Consider the following 21,093-nt stretch of genomic DNA (forward strand, 5'->3'; position numbering starts at 1 on the left):
TTTTTTGCTGAATAGTATTCGTGTGTGTGTGTGTGTGTGTGTGTGTAAATCTTTTCCCATTCATCCCTCAAAGGAAGGACACTTTGGTTATTTCCATATCTTGGCTATTGTAAATAATGCTGCAGTGAACATAGAGGTACATGTATCCTTTTGAATCTTCAGATAAATACCCAAAAGTGGAATTGCAGGATCATGTGGGAGTTGTATTTTTAAGTTTTTGACTGTTCTCCAGATTATTTTCTGTGGTGGCCGCACCAATTTACAACCTCACCAACGGTGCACTAGGGTCCCCCTTTGCCCACAGCCTCATCAGTACTTATTTTTTCTTGTCTTTCTGATATTGGCCTTTCTCAGAGGTGTGAAGCGATATCTCACTGTGATTTTGATTTGCATTACTCTGATGATTTGTGATGTTGAGCATCTTCCCGTGTGCCTGTTGGTGATCTGTATGTCGTCTTTGGGAAAACGTCTATTCAGATCCTCTGTCCATTTTTTAATATTGAATTGTTTGTTTCTTGTTGATATTGAGCTATATGAATTTCTGTATATATTTTGGCTGTTAACCCCTTATTGGATAGAATTGGCAGTTCTTCTTCCTTCTATTCGGTAGATTGCCTTTTTTGTTGTTGATGATTTCCTTTGCTGTGCAGAAGCTTTTTAGTTTTATGTTATCTCATTAATTTATTTTTGTTTTTTGATGCCACTGCCTTTGGAATCATAAGATCCAAAAAGGAAAAAAAAAATCTCCAAGAGTGATGTCAGAGAGCTTACGACCCATGTTTTCTTCTAGGAGTTTAATGATTTCAGGATTTTCATTCCAGTCTTTAATCCATTTTGAGTTAATTTCTTTGTATGGTGTGAGATGATGCCCCAGTTTCAGTCTTTTATATGTAGGTGTCTAGGTTTCCCAGCACCATTTATTGAAGAGATTGTCTTTCTCCATTGTATATTCTTGCCTCTTTTCTTGTAAAGTAATTGGCCTTATATGCCTGGGTTTATTTCGGGGCTCTCTTTTCTGTCCCACGAATCTGTGTGTGTGTTTTTATGCCAATACCATACATTTTGATTACTTTAGTTGTTAGATACTACAGCTTGAATTCAAGGAGTGTAATGTCTCAGACTTGTCCTTTCTCAAGATTTGCTTTGGCTGCTTGGGATCTTTTGTGGTTCTATACAAATCTTACGATTGTTGTATTTCTGTGAAAAATGCCACTAGAATTTCAATAGAGATTGCCTTGACTCTGTAGATTGCTCTGGTCAGTATGGACATTTTTGCAATATTCTTCATGAGCATGGAATATCTTTCCACTTATTAGTGTCATTGTCTCTCCTCAGTGTCCTATAGTTTTCAGAGTATAGATCATTCACCTCCTTGGTTAAATTTATTCTTGGGTATTTTTTCATGCAATTTTAAATGGGATTTGTTTTCTTAGTCTCTCTTCCTGATAGTTTGTTGTTGGTGTACACAAGTGTGACAGAATTGTGTATATCAGTTTTGTACCTGCAACTTTACTGAATTTATTTAGAAATAAGGTTAGAACTAATGTTCTAACAGTCTTTTTTTTCCACAGAGTCGTTAGGGTTTTCTGTGTATAAAATTGTATCATCTACAAATAGTGATGGTTTTACTTCTTCCTTTACAATTTGGTTCCAATTTCTTTCTTTTTCCTTCCTAGCTGCTGTGGCCAAGACTTCCAATACTGTGTTAGCATCCTCGCCTTGTACCTGATGTTAAGCAGGAAGCTTTTCCCTGTTGAGCATGATGCTAGCTGTGCACTGGTCATACGTGGCCTTACATTTTGAGGTACATTTGGTCTATACCCACTTTGTTGAGTTTTTCTGGGGTTTAATCCTGGTCTTTCATTGGGAACATGTTTACCTGTTTCCTCATGTTGCCTGACTTTGTATGTATGTATGTCTTTGTGTTAGGTGAAACAGCTATCTCTTCTAGTCCTGAAGGTGTGGCTGTGTGTGGGTGAACATTTTTGTTTATAGTAGCCTTGCTTCAGTGTTTGGTTGTCTCTCATACTGTTTCCCCAATTATTCTAGACCTGTGGGGCTCACAAACACAATCCACCCTGGCCCCAGAGTCTCATATTCAGTAGGCACCCCCTGTGTGGGTTGCATGTACCTGCTGGCTTGGAGGCCTCTGGCAGTGGGAGTGTAACTAGAGGTCAGGGCACTGGCCTCCTGCTTCTGGCAGGGCCGTGGCAGCAGTATGGAGGGGGAAGGAGGTACTAGAAGGTTATGGGAATGCAAAAATAGCTCCTGCCAGCATTGGCAGTAGCAAGGTAGAGAAAGCGTAAATATGGCACTCTCCGGTATCTTTTGTCTTTGGAGGGAATCTGAGTGGGCTTTTGCCCTTCTGGTAGATGCTTTAAGATTAGCAAATGGAACCCCTTCACATCTGGTCTAGGCTCCTTTCAAACTGGTGCTTTTGTACTGGGTCCTGAGGCAAATGAGTCTGATTGTGAGCCCTGTAAAAGCAGAGCCTGCACTCAGTACAGCCCTAGGAGTCTCCTGGACGGAAGCTCCACTGGTTTCCAAAGCCAGGTGCTTTGGGGGCTGTCTGTCTGGTGCATCTCCCATGGGTCATGGTGCCTGATGTGTAGTACAGATTCCCTCCCTCAGGGAGGGGTTCTGTATTTGTGCAACCCCTCCTCCATAGGTCGTTGCATGGGGGGAGGTGAGGTTTTCGGCAAAAATACAACTGCATCTGTCTCTCCTCCCTGTCTGTTTAATTCTTCGTTGTGGAGTAGCTGTCCTGCTCAGAGATAATTGTTTTATATGTAGCTGTAGATATATTGTGTCTGTTGAGGGAAAGGATTTCAGAAGTTTTTATGTGACTATCTTGAATGATCTCCCTGTTTGCCTCTGTTATTTTTTTTTTTTTTTGGATTTTATTTATTTAGTCGTGAGAGAGGCAGACACACAGGCAGAGGGAGAAGCAGGCTCCAAGCAGGGAGCCCAACAAGGGACTTGATCCCAGGACCTCGACCCAGGCCACCTGCGTCTTCTTGAATGGCATTTTTAAATCTTTTTTTTTTGTCTTAATTTTATTTATTTATGATAGTCACAGAGAGAGAGAGAGAGAGGCAGAGACACAGGCAGAGGGAGAAGCAGGCTCCATGCACCGGGAGCCCGACGTGGGACTCGATCCCGGGTCTCCAGGATTGCGCCCTGGGCCAAAGGTAGGCGCCAAACCGCTGCGCCACCCAGGGATCCCCCTTGAATGGCATTTTTAGTAAGCAAAGAATGCTAGGTAGGCTCTTGTTATCTATCTGTGTATCTATCTATCTATCTATCTATCTATCTATCTATCATCTATCTATTTATATTTCAGTATAGTGAAAGATGATGAAATGATTATTCCTAAAATTTCTAGTTAGAGGTCAGCTGTCAGGATCTCTGTTTTGAAGTAATCTTTCAAAGCATGTTTTTTTCCTCTGGCTCTTTTAAAGACTTCAATACATACATAACTTTTTTTCTTTTAAATAAGTTCTGTTTAATTCTTTTAAAAATGTTCGGCCCAAGTGTGGCAGGATACAAAATCAATGCCCAGAATTCAGTGGCATTTCTGTACACTAACAATGAGACTGAAGAAAGAGAAATTACGGAGTCAATCCCTTTTACAATTGCACCCAAAAGCATAAGATGCCTAGGAATAAACCTAACCAAATAGGTAAAGGATGTATACCCTAAAAACTACAGAACACTTCTGAAAGAAAGTGAGGAAGACACAAAGTGATGGAAAAATACTCCATGCTCAAGGATTGGAAGAATTAATATTGTGAAAATGTCAGTGATCACCCAAGGCAATTTACACATTTATTTTTATTTATTTTTATTTATTTTTTAATTTTTATTTACTTATGATAGTCACACAGAGAGAGAGAGAGAGGCAAAGACACAGGCAGAGGGAGAAGCAGGCTCCATGCACCGGGAGCCCGATCCCGGGTCTCCAGGATCATGCCCTGGGCCAAAGGCAGGTGCTAAACTGCTGCGCCACCCAGGGATCCCAATTTACACGTTTAATACAATCCCTATCAAAATGCCATGGACTTCTTCAGAGAGTTGGAACAAATTATTATAAGATTTGTGTGGAATCTGAAAAAACCCCGAATAGCCAGGGGAATATTAAAAAAGAAAACCGGGATCCCTGGGTGGCGCAGCGGTTTGGCGCCTGCCTTTGGCCCAGGGCGTGATCCTGGAGACCTGGGATCGAATCCCACATCGGGCATCCCGGTGCATGAAACCTGCTTCTCCCTCTTCTCTGCCTCTCTCTCTCTCTCCCATAAATAAAATGAAAATTAAAAAAAAAAAAAAAAAAAAAAAAAAAAAAAAAGAAAACCATAGCCATGGGCATCAGAATGCCAGATTTCAGGTTGTACTACAAAGCCGTGGTCATCAAGACAGTGTGGTACTGGCACAAAAACAGACACATAGATCAATGGAACAGAAATGAGAATCCAGAAGTGGACCCTCAACTTTATGGTCAACTAATATTTGACAAAGGAGGAAAGACTATCCACTGGAAAAAAGACAGTCTCTTCAGTAAATGGTGCTGGAAAATTGGACATCCACATGCAGAAGAATGAAACTAGACCACTCTCTTGCACCATATACAAAGATAAAATGATGAAAGATCTAAATGTGAAACAAGAATCCATCAAAATCCTAGAGGAAAACATAGGCAACTCCCTTTTCGAACTTGGCCACAGTAACTTCTTGCAAGATACATCCATGAAGGCAAGAGAAACAAAAGCAAAAATGAACTATGGGGACTTCATCAAGGTAAGAAGCTTTTGCACAGCAAAAGATACAGTCAACAAAACTAAAAGACAACTACAGAATGGGAGAAGATATTGGCAAATGACATCTCAGTTAAAGGCCTAGTATCCAAGATCTGTAAAGAACTTCTTAAACTCAACAGCAAAGAAACAAACAATCCAATCAAGATACGGGCAAAAGACATGAACGGAAATCTCACAGAGGAAGACACAGACATGGCCAAGAAGCACATGAGAAAATGCTCCGCATCACTGGCCATCAGAGAAATACAAATCAAAACCACAATGAGATACCACCTCACACCAGTGAGAATGGGGAAGATTAACAAGGCAGGAAACCACAAAAGTTGGAGAGGATGCGGAGGAAAGGGAACCCTCTTGCACTGTTGGTAGGAATGTGCAATGGTGCAGCCACCCTGGAAAACTGTGTGGAGGTTCCTCAAAGAGTTAAAAATAGACCTGCCCTAGGACCCAGCAATTGCACTGCTAGGGATTTATCCCAAAGATACAAATGCAGTGAAACGCCAGGACACTTGCACCTCGATGTTTCTAGCAGCGGTGTCCACAATAGCTAAACTGTGGAAGGAGCCTCGATGTCCATCGAAAGATGAATGGGTAAAGAAGATGTGGTTTATGTATACAATGGAATATTACTCAGCCATTAGAAATGACCAATACCCATCATTTGTTTTGACGTGGATGGACCTGGAGGGTATTATGCTGCGTGAAATAAGTCCATCGGAGAAGGACAAACATTTTATGGTCTCATTCATTTGGGGAATATAAAAAATAATGAAAGGGATTAAAGGGGAAAGAAAAAATGAGTGGGAAATATCAGAAAGGGAGACAGACCATGAGAGACTCCTAACTCTGGGAAACGAACTAGGGGTAGTTGAAGGGGAGGTGGGTGGCAGGTGGGGGTAACTGGGTGGCGGGCACTGAGGGGGGCACTTACTTGATGGGATGAGCACTGAGTGTTATTCTGTATGGTGGCAAATTGAGCACCAATAAAAAATAAATTTATTAAAAAAAAAGAAAAAAATGTTTGGCCAACATTCAAATTGTTTATACCATAGGCTCATCTTAAGAAACCTGGTTAACCTTTATTTCCAACATCAAAAGCATGAAGTTCCATTCTTAAAGCAGTAGATTCGAAAGAAGAAAGGTTTTGACTATATCACTGCAATATTGCCACTTGCAGAAGCCCTTTGAAGTAACTAGAATGGACTTTATTGGCCTTGCCAATGTCCTACAAATGTTTTGTTTTCATATTTCATTTAAAACATGAATTATTTTTCCCTTTTGATGTTGACTGTATTTCATCATGGAAAATCAGCATCTTCAACTTGCTCTTTTTTCTTCAAATGGCTTCCAAAATGAGGTATACTCTGGAGTTTTGAATGGATCATGTTTTTATTTTTACAGTTCTCTTCCATAGCAAATCAAGCTCATTAGGTATGTGGCTGACCGCAAGCTGTTCTGTGTGAACAGAAAGCAGCGTGTGATTTGGCATTTGGATACAACTTTTGTTGGGGGGAGATCAGTACATAGAGCTTCATTCTTAAATTAAACCAGGACACTTGTTCTTGTCCTTGTTACTGCTCCTCAAGTATTTATGAATGAAGCAAAAAGTCGTCTTCAGGGATCCCTGGGTGGCACAGTGGTTTAGCGCCTGCCTTTGGCCCAGGGCGCGATCCTGGAGACCCGGGATCGAATCCCACGTCGGGCTCCCGGTGCATGGAGCCTGCTTCTCCCTCTGCCTGTGTCTCTGCCTCTCTCTCTCTCTCTCTGTGACTATCATAAATAAATAAAAATTAAAAAAAAAAAAAGTCGTCTTCATGTAATAATGGGTTTTCATTTTTATTTAATTTTTATTTAACTTTTAAGATTTTATTTATTCATGAGAGACACACAGAGCGAGAGAGAGGCAGAGACACAGGCAGAGGGTGAAGCAGACTCCAAGCAGGGAGCCAGATGTCGGACTCGATCCCCGGTCCCCAGGATCAGGCCCTGGACCGAAGCTGGCGCTAAACTGCAGAGCCACCCGGGCTGCCCTGGATTTTTCATTTTTAAACAGGAAAATCACTTAGTGGCATTTCTCACAGTAGCTCTTAGAGGTGGGCTTTCACTTCTGTTCTATTAATAGTTTTCTTGTAAGGTAAATATCTGCTAGCATACTTACTACATGTTAGCCAATGACTCTGCTACATTGCGTGCTCTTGCTATTACAAAAAGCCCAACCGTCATTTCTCCTTTTGTTGAGTTTTTCAAATGAATGGCTTTATTTATTACAGTGGGTAATAGCAGTAGACTTTGCTGCAGTGACTGTACTGTACTGTATGTATTCAATAAATACTGTTAATTGGTGACAGAAATTTATACACAAAAGAAGCAGGTGAATCAGACTAGACCAGATCTAGAGGGAGATACAGAAGCAAATTCTCTATTTGTTACCCTGTCGTCTGTTAGATTTAATATATTATTCTGAGTGAAGTAAGTCAGTCGGAGAGGGACAAACATCATATGGTCTCATTCATTCGGGGAATATAAAAACTAGTGAAAGGGATTCAAGGGGACAGGAAAGAAAATGAGTGGGAAATATCAGTGAGGGTGACAGCACATAAGAGACACCTAACTCTGGGAAACGAACAAGGGGTGGTGGAAGGGGAGGTCGGCCGGGGTTGGGGTGACAGGGTGACTGGCACTGAGGGGGGCACTTGACGGGATGAGCATCGGGTGTTGTAGTATATGTTGGCCAATCGAACCCCAATAACAAATATACAAAAAATAAGGGAAAAAGAATTAAAAATAGATAAAAATAAACTTCATTTAAAAAGGTTTAATATATCATCTTATTGTGATTATTATCTTAGTCTTTACAGAAATGCCATGTAAACAAGTTGCTGAATATGTTGTGTCTCATGGCATTGTACAGAACTTTGTATGTGCAACAGTCCTCTCATACTAAGATTATTATCTTAGTCTTTACAGAAATGCCATGTAAACAAGTTGCTGAATATGTTGTGTCTCATGGCATTGTACAGAACTTTGTATGTGCAACAGTCCTCTCATACAGTCCTCTCAATTCTGCCAATAATTTTCATTCATTATGTAGTTTTTGTCTTTCATTTTGAGACTCATTGTATAATCTTAATGGCAGTGGTGTGATTTCTCTTTTAGCTGTAAGGAGTACAATGTTTCATAATGTACATGTAGTTGGCTTTTATTTTTCAGTTTTTCTTTAAGGTAAGATACATGTATAAAGTTTGCCATTTTTACCATGTTAACGTACAATGTAATGCCATTAGGTATATTCAGAATGTCGTGCAAACATCACCACTCTCTATTTCCAAAACCTTCTCATCACTCTACACAGAAACTCTGTGGCTGTTAAGCGCTACCTTCCCTTGTTGCCCACCCCCAGCTCCCGGCAACCACCATTCTACGCTTTGTCTCTATATTTTAACTGTTTTACATAGTTCACATAAGTGGAACTATACAGTACTTGCCCTTTTGTAACTATACCACTCCATGCAATGCTTTCAAGGTTTGTCCATGTTGTAGCATGTATCAGAATCTCCTTCTCTTTCTCGGTTGAATAACATTGCACTATGTGTATACACTGCATGTTGTTTGTCCATTTGTCTGTTGATGGACACTTGCATGTGTCCACCTTTTGGCTATTGTGAATGGTGCTGCAATGGACATTGCTGTACAACTATCTGTTTTGAGTCCCGATTGCGGTTCTTTTGGGTAGACACTTAGCAGCTGAAATGCCTGCTTATATAGTAGTTCTGTTTAGGCTTGTGAGAAGGAACCATCAAAGTGTTTTCCGTGGAGTCTGCACCATTTTACATTCCTACCAGCATTATATGAGGGTTCCAATTTCTCCATATCCTCATCACTACCTGTTACACTGAGTAATTTTTGATTATAGCCATTCTCGTGGGCATGAAGTGGTAGTTCATTGTGGTTTTGATTTGCATTTCCCTAATGACTAATGATGTTGAGCATGTTTTCAGGTAGTCTTTGGCGATCTGATTGCCTTTTTGTTGTTGAGTTTGGCATTTTTTATATATTTTAGATATTAAACCCTTATCATATTTTCGCCTTGTAAATATTTTTTCCCCTTGTGTAGGCTATCATTTCACTTGTCTGATAGTATCCTTTGTACAAAAGTTCTAATTTCTATAAAGATCAGTGTCCATTTTATCTTGTGCTGCTTATGCTCTTGGTAGCATATCTAAGAATCTCTTTGCAAACCCAAGGTTATGAGGATTTACCCCTTGATTTAAAATTTGAGCTATTTTTTTGTGTATGGTGTGAGATAGGGATCTAAGAATCTACATTCTTGTGCATGTAGGAATCCAGTTGTCCTGTATAGTCTATTTTGTTTTCATCTCTATTTTTAGTGGCTATCAGTTTTTATCCTAGAAAGCGTTAGTTTGTGCTTTCTCTGGAAACAGTTTATTGGCAAAAGGTCGATGTCCTTAATTTAAAAATTATTGGAGAAATTTGGTGGCTTCATGACACTGTATAACAGAATTTCTTAAATGACAAAGCCCTGGAGGTGGGGGAAATTAGCTCTCAGGATAAAGAAAACCTAATTCTTATTATTGTACTTTGTATTCTGACACTGTTTGGGTGGCTTATTATTTTTTTTTTGGTTGTTTTTGTGAAATAAATGCATTTTCAGTTCCACTTCTGGCATAGCTAGATTCACTCTCAGTGAAGGTCAGAACCCTGTTAGCTTTCTCTGTTGATGTTGTTATTCTGTGGTCCATTTATCTAGTAATAATACATAGTAGGAAAAGGCCAGTTACAATTAATCTGCATTAAACAGGTACGAAAAGAGCAAGAAAATGGTGGGGGAAGTGAACAGAACTTTATGTAGGAACAGGAAATATAAAATGTGACCACATTTGAAATGTAATTAAGAATATTGTAGGTTACAGTTGTAACTGCTAATTCTTAGCATGGATGCATTGTATCCTGCTGAATTTTCCTTTGTTGGCATAATATTGCTGCCAACATTTTATAATAGCACTTTGGCTTTTCCAGTTAAAAGGGCAGTTTAACAAAAATATTTGAAGACTTTAGTTTCTCCAGTAGTATTTGGTTTTTGTTCATTTTTAAAGTTCGGTATTCAGATTGTTCCCTTTCAAAGTGGGGAGTTTTGTCAGATATGTTACGTTTTTCTCAGTTGCTGACTAGCAGACCTCTTTCAGAGGCTTGTTTACCACCAGCATCACTTCGTCATCATTTTCATCAGCCCTGTGAAGTCCTGTATTTTTGCAGTCATGTTAATGGCATCCAAGGTAAAAACCAATGACAGCATAGAGGGCATGTATTAGGTGGGAAGAAATGTTTAAATGAGGGCTGGTATGAACATTGTCAGTTTATTGGTGAATATCATAATGTCTATATTCCTGTAACCTTGGATTGTTTGGGAATTAGATCCTAAATATTCAGAAGATAGGAACCTCTATGTTTATATTAGTATTTTCTTTATTTTCCCAACATTTGTTAGAGAGAGAGAGAGAGAGGAGAGGGGTAGAAGGAGGAGAGAGAATCTCAAGCAGATTCCACACTGAGTCCAGAGCCCAACATGGGGCTCAATCTCATGACCCAAAGACCATGACCTGAGCCAAGATCAAGAGTTGGATGCTTAATCAAGTCAGCCACCCAGACACCTCTGTATTGCTATATTCAATGACTAGGCTTTTATGAACTAATTTGAAGTCTTTTACCTATCTTAGTTAATTGAATATATGACTTGAGATAATTATAGTTGTATAGTAGAAATTTTCCAAACACAATGGTGATAAGCAATGCTGCGATATTATTATAGCTAAAATTGGTAGAGATTCCAGTGTTCACACATTCATTCTTCATTCAGCGAATATTTACGGAGCCACCTACTGTGGCAAGCCCTGTGCTAAGACAGTTGGAATTCAGCAGTGAGTGACATAGATAAATGTCTTTGCCCCCTTGTGGCTGGTATTTGACTAGGAAAGACTGAACCATAGACAAGACAAATGATGTATCCATCACAGGTTGTGATAAGCACCAAGAAACCTCAAGTGGCTGAGGGGCTGTGTGGAGATTTTAGGAAGGGAGACCAGGGGACCCCACTAAGATGCCATTTGGGGAAAGGCCTGTGTGAGCAGGCCTCTAATTTTTCTAATTTTCTCTAATTTTGAGTGGCATCCATGTGCACAGAGTGTGTCTTTGTCCTTTCTTGTGTGTGGGCCTGTCTTCTCCCAAGAATGTGTGAATAGGGAGTGACTGACTCTTGGCTTCCTTTTTTTTTTTTTTCCTGGCTTCCATATGGTATCTCCTCTTTTCTGTCCCTGCACACCTTGGCGGTTTTTTGTTTGTTTTTGTGTTTCAGACTTTTCAGTCACATTCTTTTTTTTTAATAAATTTATTTTTTATTGGTGTTCAATTTGCCAACATATAGAATAACACCCAGTGCTCATCCCATCAAGTGCCCCCCTCAGTGCCCGTCACCCAGTCACCCCCACCACCCCCCACCTCCCCTTCCACCACCCCTAGTTCGTTTCCCAGAGTTAGGAGTCTCTCATGGTCTGTCTCCCTTTCTGATATTTCCCACTTATTTTTTTCTCCTTTCCCCTTTATTCCCTTTCACTATTTTTTATATTCCCCAAATGAATGAGACCATATAATGTTTGTCCTTCTCCAATTGACTTATTTCACTCAGCATAATACCCTCCAGTTCCATCCACATCGAAGCAAATGGTGGGTATTGGTCATTTCTAATGGCTGAGTAATATTCCATTGTATACATAAACCACATCTTCTTTATCCATTCATCTGTCAATGGACACCGAGGCTCCTTCCACAGTTTGGCTATTGTGGACATTGCTGCTAGAAACATCGGGGTGCAGGTGTCCCGGCGTTTCATTGCATCTGTATCTTTGGGGTAAATCCCCAGCAGTGCAATTGCTGGGTCGTAGGGCAGGTCTATTTTTAACTCTTTGAGGAACCTCCACACTGTTTTCCAGAGTGGCTGCACCAGTTCACATTCCCACCAACAGTGTAAGAGGGTTCCCCTTTCTCCACATCCTCTCCAACATTTGTTGTTTCCTATCTTGTTAATGTTCCCCATTCTCACTGGTGTCAGGTGGTATCTCATTGTGGTTTTGATTCGTATTTCCCTGATGGCAAGTGATGCAGAGCATTTTCTCATGTGCATGTTGGCCATGTCTAGGTCTTCCTCTGTAAAATTTCTGTTCATGTCTTTTGCCCATTTCATGATTGGATTGTTTGTTTCTTTGATGTTGAGTTTAATAAGTTCTTTATAGATCTTGGAAACTAGCCCTTTATCTGATACGTCATTTGCAAATATCTTCTCCCATTCTGTAGGTTGTCTTTTAGTTTTGTCGACTGTATCCTTTGCTGTGCAAAAGCTTCTTATCTTGATGAAGTCCCAATAGTTCATTTTTGCTTTTGTTTCTCTTGCCTTCGTGGATGTATCTTGCAAGAAGTTACGTGGCCAAGTTCAAAAAGAGTGTTGCCTGTGTTCTTCTCTAGGATTTTGATGGAATCTTGTCTCACATTTAGATCTTTCATCCATTTTGAGTTTATCTTTGTGTATGGTGCAAGAGAGTGGTCTAGTTTCATTCTCAGTCACATTCTTCTAATCCTAAAATTTCTTCACCTAAATTAACCATAAAGTAAGTTTTCTCTCTATCACGTTGTATCTTTCCAGAGTGTGTGAGTATAAGACAGCGTGTCTGTGAATCCACTCAGAGCCTTTGCAGAATTCTGCGAAACACTCTTATGTAAACGTTTCCCATGGTTTTGAACAATGACTGGCATGGTACTTGTCTTGGCAACTTAATTTTTGTTCCATCTTCACAGGAAACTTTGGAAATGGTAACTTTTTCCCCTTTCCATTCATTTGTTTCACTCTGGAAATGAAAATAATCCATTTCAGAGTGGTGATATGCAAATTACAGATTGACAAAGTGTGGTCAGTAGATTCCAGGAACTAATATTAATGACGTTGAAGTATTGACATAGTTGGAGAAGCTAGCTTTAAAAGATATATGGCAATGAAATACTGTTAAAGGTACCCTTGGGTTATAATAGACTCCAAGTCTGAGAACAGATTCCCTTTTAGTTAATACAGTATTCACTATTTTCTGTATAAGAATAGGTTCTTTAAGGGACTTACTCCCTTTTATTTTCACCTTTGGAAACCATTGTCGTTGATGAGTATGTTATGAACATCCCCTCATATGCCAGAAAGTGAGAATTTCCTTTAAGCGTGTAAAGATAGACCACCATGGATGAAAACCTAACTTAGTAGAAAGTTGTTTATATTATCCATGGCCAGTGCTTTTGAATTGCATGTTTTCTTTCATCACTATGTGTGATAGCTTTAAAAAAACATGTATATAAATATGCATTAACAATCACTGTGTGTGACATTTAGTTTACCTCTTTAGTGCTGTCTCTAGTTAGAAAATAACAATTAACTTTGATATTATAAATAATATTTAACAAACAAGAACTGAATTTTAGAAAGCTTGTATTTTTTATAGCCATGTATTAGGACCTGAGAAACTGACAAAACTAGACGATTTGCAGATTTCTGTGTTGTCAAGTGAATAAACACATGAAATCATGTTTATAAATACCCAGATTCATTGCAGATGTTTTTAGTGGACTCTATTTTTAGGCACTACTGGGTTGAACCACACAATATTAATTAGTACCTAGTAAATAGTAATATAAATACTTAGACTAAATGATTCCTATTATTTACAAAGTATACCATTGATTTTTGCAAATGGCTGGTATGTCAGGATGGGTTAGGTTGTGCTTTGGCAGCAAACAATTCCAAGAATAAATGTTCATTTCTGGCTCATGCTCTCTGTCCATTGCACACTGGTGGGGTGCTCAGCTCCATGTCCTCTCTGTCAGGATTGTGCTGGTGGAGGTGCCATTCCCTTGAACATTGGACAGCTTGGGAAAGAGATGTAAGATTCTCTTAAACGCGTCTTCCCGGGAGGGACAAACCTGATGCTTTCTTTTTATGGGTCAGGGCAAGTCATAAGACCCAAACTTACTTCAAGGAGGTGGGGAAGTGCCGTTCTCTTCCCAGGTGCCTGGAAGAGGAGAAGGCACAGAAATATTGTGGGGTTGCACCACTGTTTAACCACAGTTCGAAAATTTTCCAAAGTAAATGAGTGTCATGAAATTTACTACATTATCTACTTTGGTGTAGCAGTTGGGTTGTCAGTTATAATTGATAGTGATGGTTAAAACCATTTACTGTACCCCTAATTTATAGTCTAATCCCCTGGTGTTAGTACCTCTTCCCAGAAAAGTGTGCATTTAACTACACCAATAATTTTTTCTTACAGATTTTATTTATTTGAGAGAGAGAGAGAGAGGGAGAGAGAGGGAGAGAGAGAGGGAGAGAGAGAGAAGGGAGCAAACGTGTGCACATGAGCATGAGCTGAGTAAGGGGCAGAGGGAGAAGCAGGGTCCTCGCTGAGCAGGGAGCCCGCACTGGGGCTCCATCTCTGGACCCTGAAATCGTGACCTGAGCAGAAGGCAGACACTGCACCAGCTGAGCCACCCAGGCGCCCCTAATTACAACGGTGATTTATGTTTCAGTCTTGAGTTCCAAGACTGCCACGCGTGCTCTACAATGCAGGCTGGCTTGTATTTGCAAATGTTGCTTAAATCAGTTTGCTTGTTGATAGAAATAAGCTTTCCTATCTCTTATAATAATCTTGGGATTATTGGGCCACTATCCTGGCTACTGTTAATTTTTTAAAAATATTTTATTTATTCATTCATGAGAGAGACACAGAGAGACAGAGACACAGGCAGAGGGAGAAGCAGGCTCCATGCAGGGAGCCCAATATGGGACTCGATCCCTTGTCCCCAGGATCACAACCTGGGCTGAAGACGGCGCTAAACTGCTGAGCCACCCGGGCTGCCCCTGGCTACTGTTTAATTTGTAGTAATTTCATTTCTTCCTTAGTCTGTCTTTGAGTGTCACACTCATGTTTTTAATTGTAAAGTGTGTAACATAGAATTTACCATAGTGGCCACTGTTAAGCATTCAGTTCAGTAGTATTAAGTATATTCATATTGTTGTGTAACAGATCTCCAGAACTTTTTTTTAATATGGCAAAACTGAAACTCTGTACACATCAAACAACTCCCCGTTTCTCCTGCCCTCCTCACCCTTGGCAACCACCATTCTATTTTCTGTTTCTGTGAGTTTGGCTACTTTTGATACCTTATAAAAATACAGCTACACAGTTTTCTTTTTCTGACTGGCTTATTTCACTTAGTGTAATATTCTCAAGTTTCACTCATGTTATAGCATGTGACAGGATCTCCTCCTTTTTTTAAAGGTGAATGATATTCCATTGTTTGTGTGTGTCTGTGTGTGTGTATAAACCACATTTTGTTTATTCATCTATTGATGGACATTTGATTTGCTTTAACCTCTTGGCTATTGTGAATAATGCTGCAATGAATGTGAATTTGCAAATATCTCTTTGAGCTCCTACTTTCAATTCTTTTGGGTATATAAGCCAAAGTGGAATTGTTCAGGGTCACATGGCAATTTCATTTTTAATTTTCGAGGAACTTTCATACTGTTTTCTTTTTTTTTTTTTTTCTTTTTTATTTATTTATTTTTTTTTTATTGGTGTTCAATTTACTAACATACAGAATAACACCCAGTGCCCGTCACCCATTCACTCCCACCCCCCGCCCTCCTCCCCTTCTACCACCCCTAGTTCGTTTCCCAGAGTTAGCAGTCTTAACGTTCTGTCTCCCTTTCTGATATTTCCCACACATTTCTTCTCCCTTCCCTTATTTTCCCTTTCACTATTATTTATATTCCCCAAATGAATGAGAACATATAATGTTTGTCCTTCTCCGACTGACTTACTTCACTCAGCATAATACCCTCCAGTTCCATCCACGTTGAAGCAAATGGTGGGTATTTGTCATTTCTAATAGCTGAGTAATATTCCATTGTATACATAAACCACATCTTCTTTATCCATTCATCTTTCGTTGGACACCGAGGCTCCTTCCACAGTTTGGCTATCGTGGCCATTGCTGCTAGAAACATCGGGGTGCAGGTGTCCCGGCGTTTCATTGCATTTGTATCTTTGGGGTAAATCCCCAACAGTGCAATTGCTGGGTCGTAGGGCAGGTCTATTTTTAACTGTTTGAGGAACCTCCACACAGGTTTCCAGAGTGGCTGCACCAGTTCACATTCCCACCAACAGTGTAAGAGGGTTCCCTTTTCTCCGCATCCTCTCCAACATTTGTTGTTTCCTGCCTTGTTAATTTTCCCCATCCTCACTGGTGTGAGGCGGTATCTCATTGTAGTTTTGATTTGTATTTCCCTGATGGCAAGTGATGCAGAGCATTTTCTCATGTGCATGTTGGCCATGTCTATGTCTTCCTCTGTGAGATTTCTGTTCATGTCTTTTGCCCATTTCATGATTGGATTGTTTGTTTCTTTGGTGTTGAGTTTGAGAAGTTCTTTATAGATCTTGGAAACTAGCCCTTTATCTGATATGTCATTTGCAAATATCTTCTCCCATTCTGTAGGTTGTCTTTGAGTTTTGTTGACTGTATCCTTTGCTGTGCAAAAGCTTCTTATCTTGATGAAGTCCCAATAGTTCATTTTTGCTTTTGTTTCTTTTGCCTTCGTGGATGTATCTTGCAAGAAGTTACTGTGGCCGAGTTCAAAAAGGGTGTTGCCTGTGTTCTCCTCTAGGATTTTGATGGAATCTTGTCTCACATTTAGATCTTTCATCCATTTTGAGTTTATCTTTGTGTATGGTGAAAGAGAGTGGTCTAGTTTCATTCTTCTGCATGTGGATGTCCCAATTTTCCCAGCACCATTTATTGAAGAGACTGTCTTTCTTCCAATGGATAGTCTTTCCTCCTTTATCGAATATTAGTTGCCCATAAAGTTCAGGGTCCACTTCTGGATTCTCTATTCTGTTCCACTGATCTATGTGTCTGTTTTTGTGCCAGTACCACACTGTCTTGATGACCACGGCTTTGTAGTACAACCTGAAATCTGGCATTGTGATGCCCCCAGATATGGTTTTCTTTTTTAAAATTCCCCTGGCTATTCGGGGTCTTTTCTGATTCCACACAAATCTTAAAATAATTTGTTCTAACTCTCTGAAGAAAGTCCATGGTATTTTGATAGGGATTGCATTAAACGTGTATATTGCCCTGGGTAACATTGACATTTTCACAATATTAATTCTGCCAATCCATGAGCATGGAATATTTTTCCATCTCTTTGTGTCTTCCTCAATTTCTTTCAGAAGTGTTCTATAGTTTTGAGGGTATAGATCCTTTACATCTTTGGTTAGGTTCATTCCTAGGTATCTTATGCTTTTGGGTGCAATTGTAAATGGGATTGACTCCTTCATTTCTCTTTCTTCAGTCTCATTGTTAGTGTATAGAAATGCCACTGACTTCTGGGCATTGATTTTGTATCCTGTCATGCTACCGAATTGCTGTATGAGTTCTAGCAATCTTGGGGTGGAGACTTTTGGGTTTTCTATGTAGAGTATCATGTCATCGGCGAAGAGGGAGAGTTTGACTTCTTCTTTGCCAATTTGAATGCCTTTAATGTCTTTTTGTTGTCTGATTGCTGAGGCTAGGACTTCCAGTACTATGTTGAACAGCAGTGGTGAGAGTGGACATCCCTGTCTTGTTCCTGATCTTAGGGGAAAGGCTCCCAGTGCTTCCCCATTGAGAATGATATTTGCTGTGGGCTTTTCATAGATGGCTTTTAAGATGTCGAGGAATGTTCCCTCTATCCCTACACTCTGAAGAGTTTTGATCAGGAATGGATGCTGTATTTTGTCAAATGCTTTCTCTGCATCCAATGAGAGGATCATATGGTTCTTGGTTTTTCTCTTGCTGATATGATGAATCACATTGATTGTTTTACGGGTGTTGAACCAGCCTTGTGTCCCAGGGATAAATCCTACTTGGTCATGGTGAATCATTTTCTTAATGTACTCTTGGATCCTATTGGCCAGTATCTTGTTGAGAATTTTTGCATCCATGTTCATCAGGGATATTGGTCTGTAATTCTCCTTTTTGGCGGGGTCTTTGTCTGGCTTTGGAATTAAGGTGATGCTGGCTTCATAGAACGAATTTGGAAGTACTCCATCTCTTTCTATCTTTCCAAACAGCTTTAGGAGAATAGGTATGATTTCTTCTTTAAACGTTTGATAAAATTCTCCTGGGAAGTCATCTGGCCCTGGACTCTTGTGTCTTGGGAGGTTTTTGATGACTGCTTCAATTTCCTCCCTGGTTATTGGCCTGTTCAGGTTTTCTATTTCTTCCTGTTCCAGTTTTGGTAGTTTGTGGCTTTCCAGGAATGCGTCCATTTCTTCTAGATTGCCTAATTTATTGGCGTATAGCTGTTCATAATATGTTTTTAAAATCGTTTGTATTTCCTTGGTGTTGGTAGTGATCTCTCCTTTCTCATTCATGATTTTATTAATTTGAGTCTTCTCTCTCTTCTTTTTTATAAGGCTGGCTAATGGTTTATCTATCTTATTAATTCTTTCAAAGAACCAACTCCTGGTTCTGTTGATCTGTTCCACAGTTCTTCTGGTCTCGATTTCGTTGAGTTCTGCTCGAATCTTTATTAGCTCCCTTCTTCTCTTGGGTGTAGGATCTATTTGCTGTTTTTTCTCTAGCTCCTTTACGTGTAAGGTTAGCTTTTGTATTTGAGTTCTTTCCAGTTTTTGAATGGATGCTTGTATTGCGATGTATTTCCCCCTTAGGACTGCTTTTGCTGCATCCCAAAGAATTTGAACGGTTGTATCTTCATTCTCATTAGTTTCCATGAATCTTTTTAATTCTTCCTTAATTTCCTGGTTGACCCTTTTATCTTTTAGCAGGATGGTCCTTAACCTCCACGTGTTTGAGGTCCTTCCAAACTTCTTGTTGTGATTTAGTTCTAATTTCATGGCATTATGGTCCGAGAATATGCAGGGGACAATCCCAATCTTTTGGTATCAGTTCAGACCCGATTTGTGACCCAATATGTGGTCTATTCTGGAGAAAGTTCCATGTGCGCTTGAGAAGAATGTGTATTCAGTTGAGTTTGGATGTAAAGTTCTGTAGATATCTGTGAAATCCATCTGGTCCAATGTATCATTTAAAGCTCTCGTTTCTTTGGAGATGTTGTGCTTAGAAGACCTATCGAGTATAGAAAGAGCTAGATTGAAGTCACCAAGTATAAGTGTATTATTATCTAAGTATTTCTTCACTTTGGTTAATAATTGATTTATATATTTGGCAGCTCCCACATTCGGAGCATATATATTGAGGATTGTTAAGTCCTCTTGTTGGATAGATCCTTTAAGTATGATATAGTGTCCCTCTTCATCTCTCACTACAGTCTTTGGGGTAAATTTTAGTTTATCTGATATAAGGATGGCTACCCCTGCTTTCTTTTGAGGACCATTCGAATGGTAAATGGTTCTCCAACCTTTTATTTTCAGGCTGTAGGTGTCCTTCTGTCTAAAATGAGTCTCTTGTAGACAGCAAATAGATGGGTCCTGCTTTTTTATCCAGTCTGAAACCCTGCGCCTTTTGATGGGGTCATTAAGCCCGTTCACATTCAGAGTTACTATTGAGAGATATGAGTTTAGTGTCATCATGATATCTATTCAGTCTTTGTTTTTGTGGACTGTTCCACTGAACTTCTTCTTAAAGGGGAATTTTAAGAGTCCCCCTTAAAATTTCTTGCAGAGCTGGTTTGGAGGTCACATATTCTTTTAGTTGCTGCCTGTCTTGGAAGCTCTTTATCTCTCCTTCCATTTTGAATGAGAGCCTTGCCGGATAAAGTATTCTTGGTTGCATGTTCTTCTCATTTAGGACCCTGAATATATCCTGCCAGCCCTTTCTGGCCTGCCAGGTCTCTGTGGAGAGGTCTGCTGTTACCCTAATACTCCTCCCCATAAAAGTCAGGGATTTCTTGTCTCTTGCTGCTTTAAGGATCTTCTCTTTATCTTTGGAATTTGCAAGCTTCACAATTAAATGTCGAGGTGTTGAACGGTTTTTATTGATTTTAGGGGGGGATCTCTCTATTTCCTGGATCTGAATGCCTGTTTCCCTTCCCAGATTAGGAAAGTTTTCAGCTAGAATTTGTTCAAATACATATTCTGGCCCTCTGTCCCTTTCGGCGCCCTCGGGAACCCCAATTAAACGTAGGTTTTTCTTCCTCAGGCTGTCGTTTATTTCCCTTAATCTATCTTCATGGTCTTTTAATTGTTTGTCTCTTTTTTCCTCAGTTTCCCTCTTTGCTATCAACTTGTCTTCTATGTCACTCACTCGTTCTTCCACCTCGTTAACCCTCGTCGTTAGGACTTCTAGTTTGGATTGCATCTCATTCAATTGATTTTTAATTTCTGCCTGATTAGCTCTAAATTCTGCAGTCATGAAGTCTCTTGAGTCCTTTATACTTTTTTCTAGAGCCACCAGTAGCTGTATAATAGTGCTTCTGAATTGGCTTTCTGACATTGAATTGTAATCCAGATTTTGTAACTCTGTGGGAGAGAGGACTGTTTCTGATTCTTTCTTTTGAGGTGAGGTTTTCCTTCTAGTCATTTTGCTCAGTGCAGAGTGGCCAAAAGCAAGTTGTATTGGGAAAAAGAGAAAAAGAGAGGAGAGAAAGAAGGAAAGAAAAGAGAAAGAGAAAAAAAAAGGGAAGAAAAAAGGGATCCCTAGGTGGCGCAGCGGTTTGGCGCCTGCCTTCGGCCTAGGGCGCGATCCTGGAGACCCAGGATCGAATCCCACATCGGGCTCCCGGTGCATGGAGCCTGCTTCTCCCTCTGCCTGTGTCTCTGCCTCTCTCTCTCTCTCCCTCTGTGACTATCATAAATAAATAAAAATTTAAAAAAAAATTATAAAAAAAAAAAAAAAAAAAAGGGAAGAAAAAGAAAAAAAAACGAAAAAAAAAAAAAGAAGAGAAAGAAAAAGAAAGGAGAAAAAAAGGGGGTGGGGGAAGGAAACAAATCAAAAAGCAAAACAAAACAAAAACAAAAACAAAAACAAAAAAAGAACCACCGGGGAGTATCTTCTGATTCTGTGTTCTTTAAGTCCCTTGGCTTCTCCTGGAAGTTGTCCGTCTAGCTGGTGTTCTGGGGGAGGGGCCTGTTGTGCTGATTTTCAGGTGTTAGCAGTTGGGGGAGCTGCTGTGCCCCTGCCCGGTGCAGGGCTCAGTGGGGGTTGTTTACCC

The 21,093-nt window shown here is 39.9% G+C and overlaps 1 protein-coding gene across 10 annotated transcripts in view; it reads left to right on the top strand.

Annotated features, from left to right (window-relative positions):
- Positions 1-21,093, top strand: part of LOC140629442 (outer dynein arm-docking complex subunit 2-like) — a 150,382-nt gene that overhangs the window by 10,716 nt on the left and 118,573 nt on the right. For 8 of the 10 annotated variants that reach the window (XM_072818919.1, XM_072818915.1, XM_072818917.1 and 5 more), the window contains one exon: positions 1,677-1,804. The exons of the other annotated variants lie outside the window; for them this stretch is intronic. The gene's annotated coding sequence lies outside the window, so the exon portion shown is untranslated. The remainder of the gene's footprint in view (positions 1-1,676; positions 1,805-21,093) is intronic. 10 annotated transcript variants of the gene reach the window in all.

Source organism: Canis lupus (genome assembly GCF_048164855.1).
Source record: "Canis lupus baileyi chromosome 5 unlocalized genomic scaffold, mCanLup2.hap1 SUPER_5_unloc_5, whole genome shotgun sequence".
Lineage (NCBI taxonomy): Eukaryota > Metazoa > Chordata > Mammalia > Carnivora > Canidae > Canis > Canis lupus.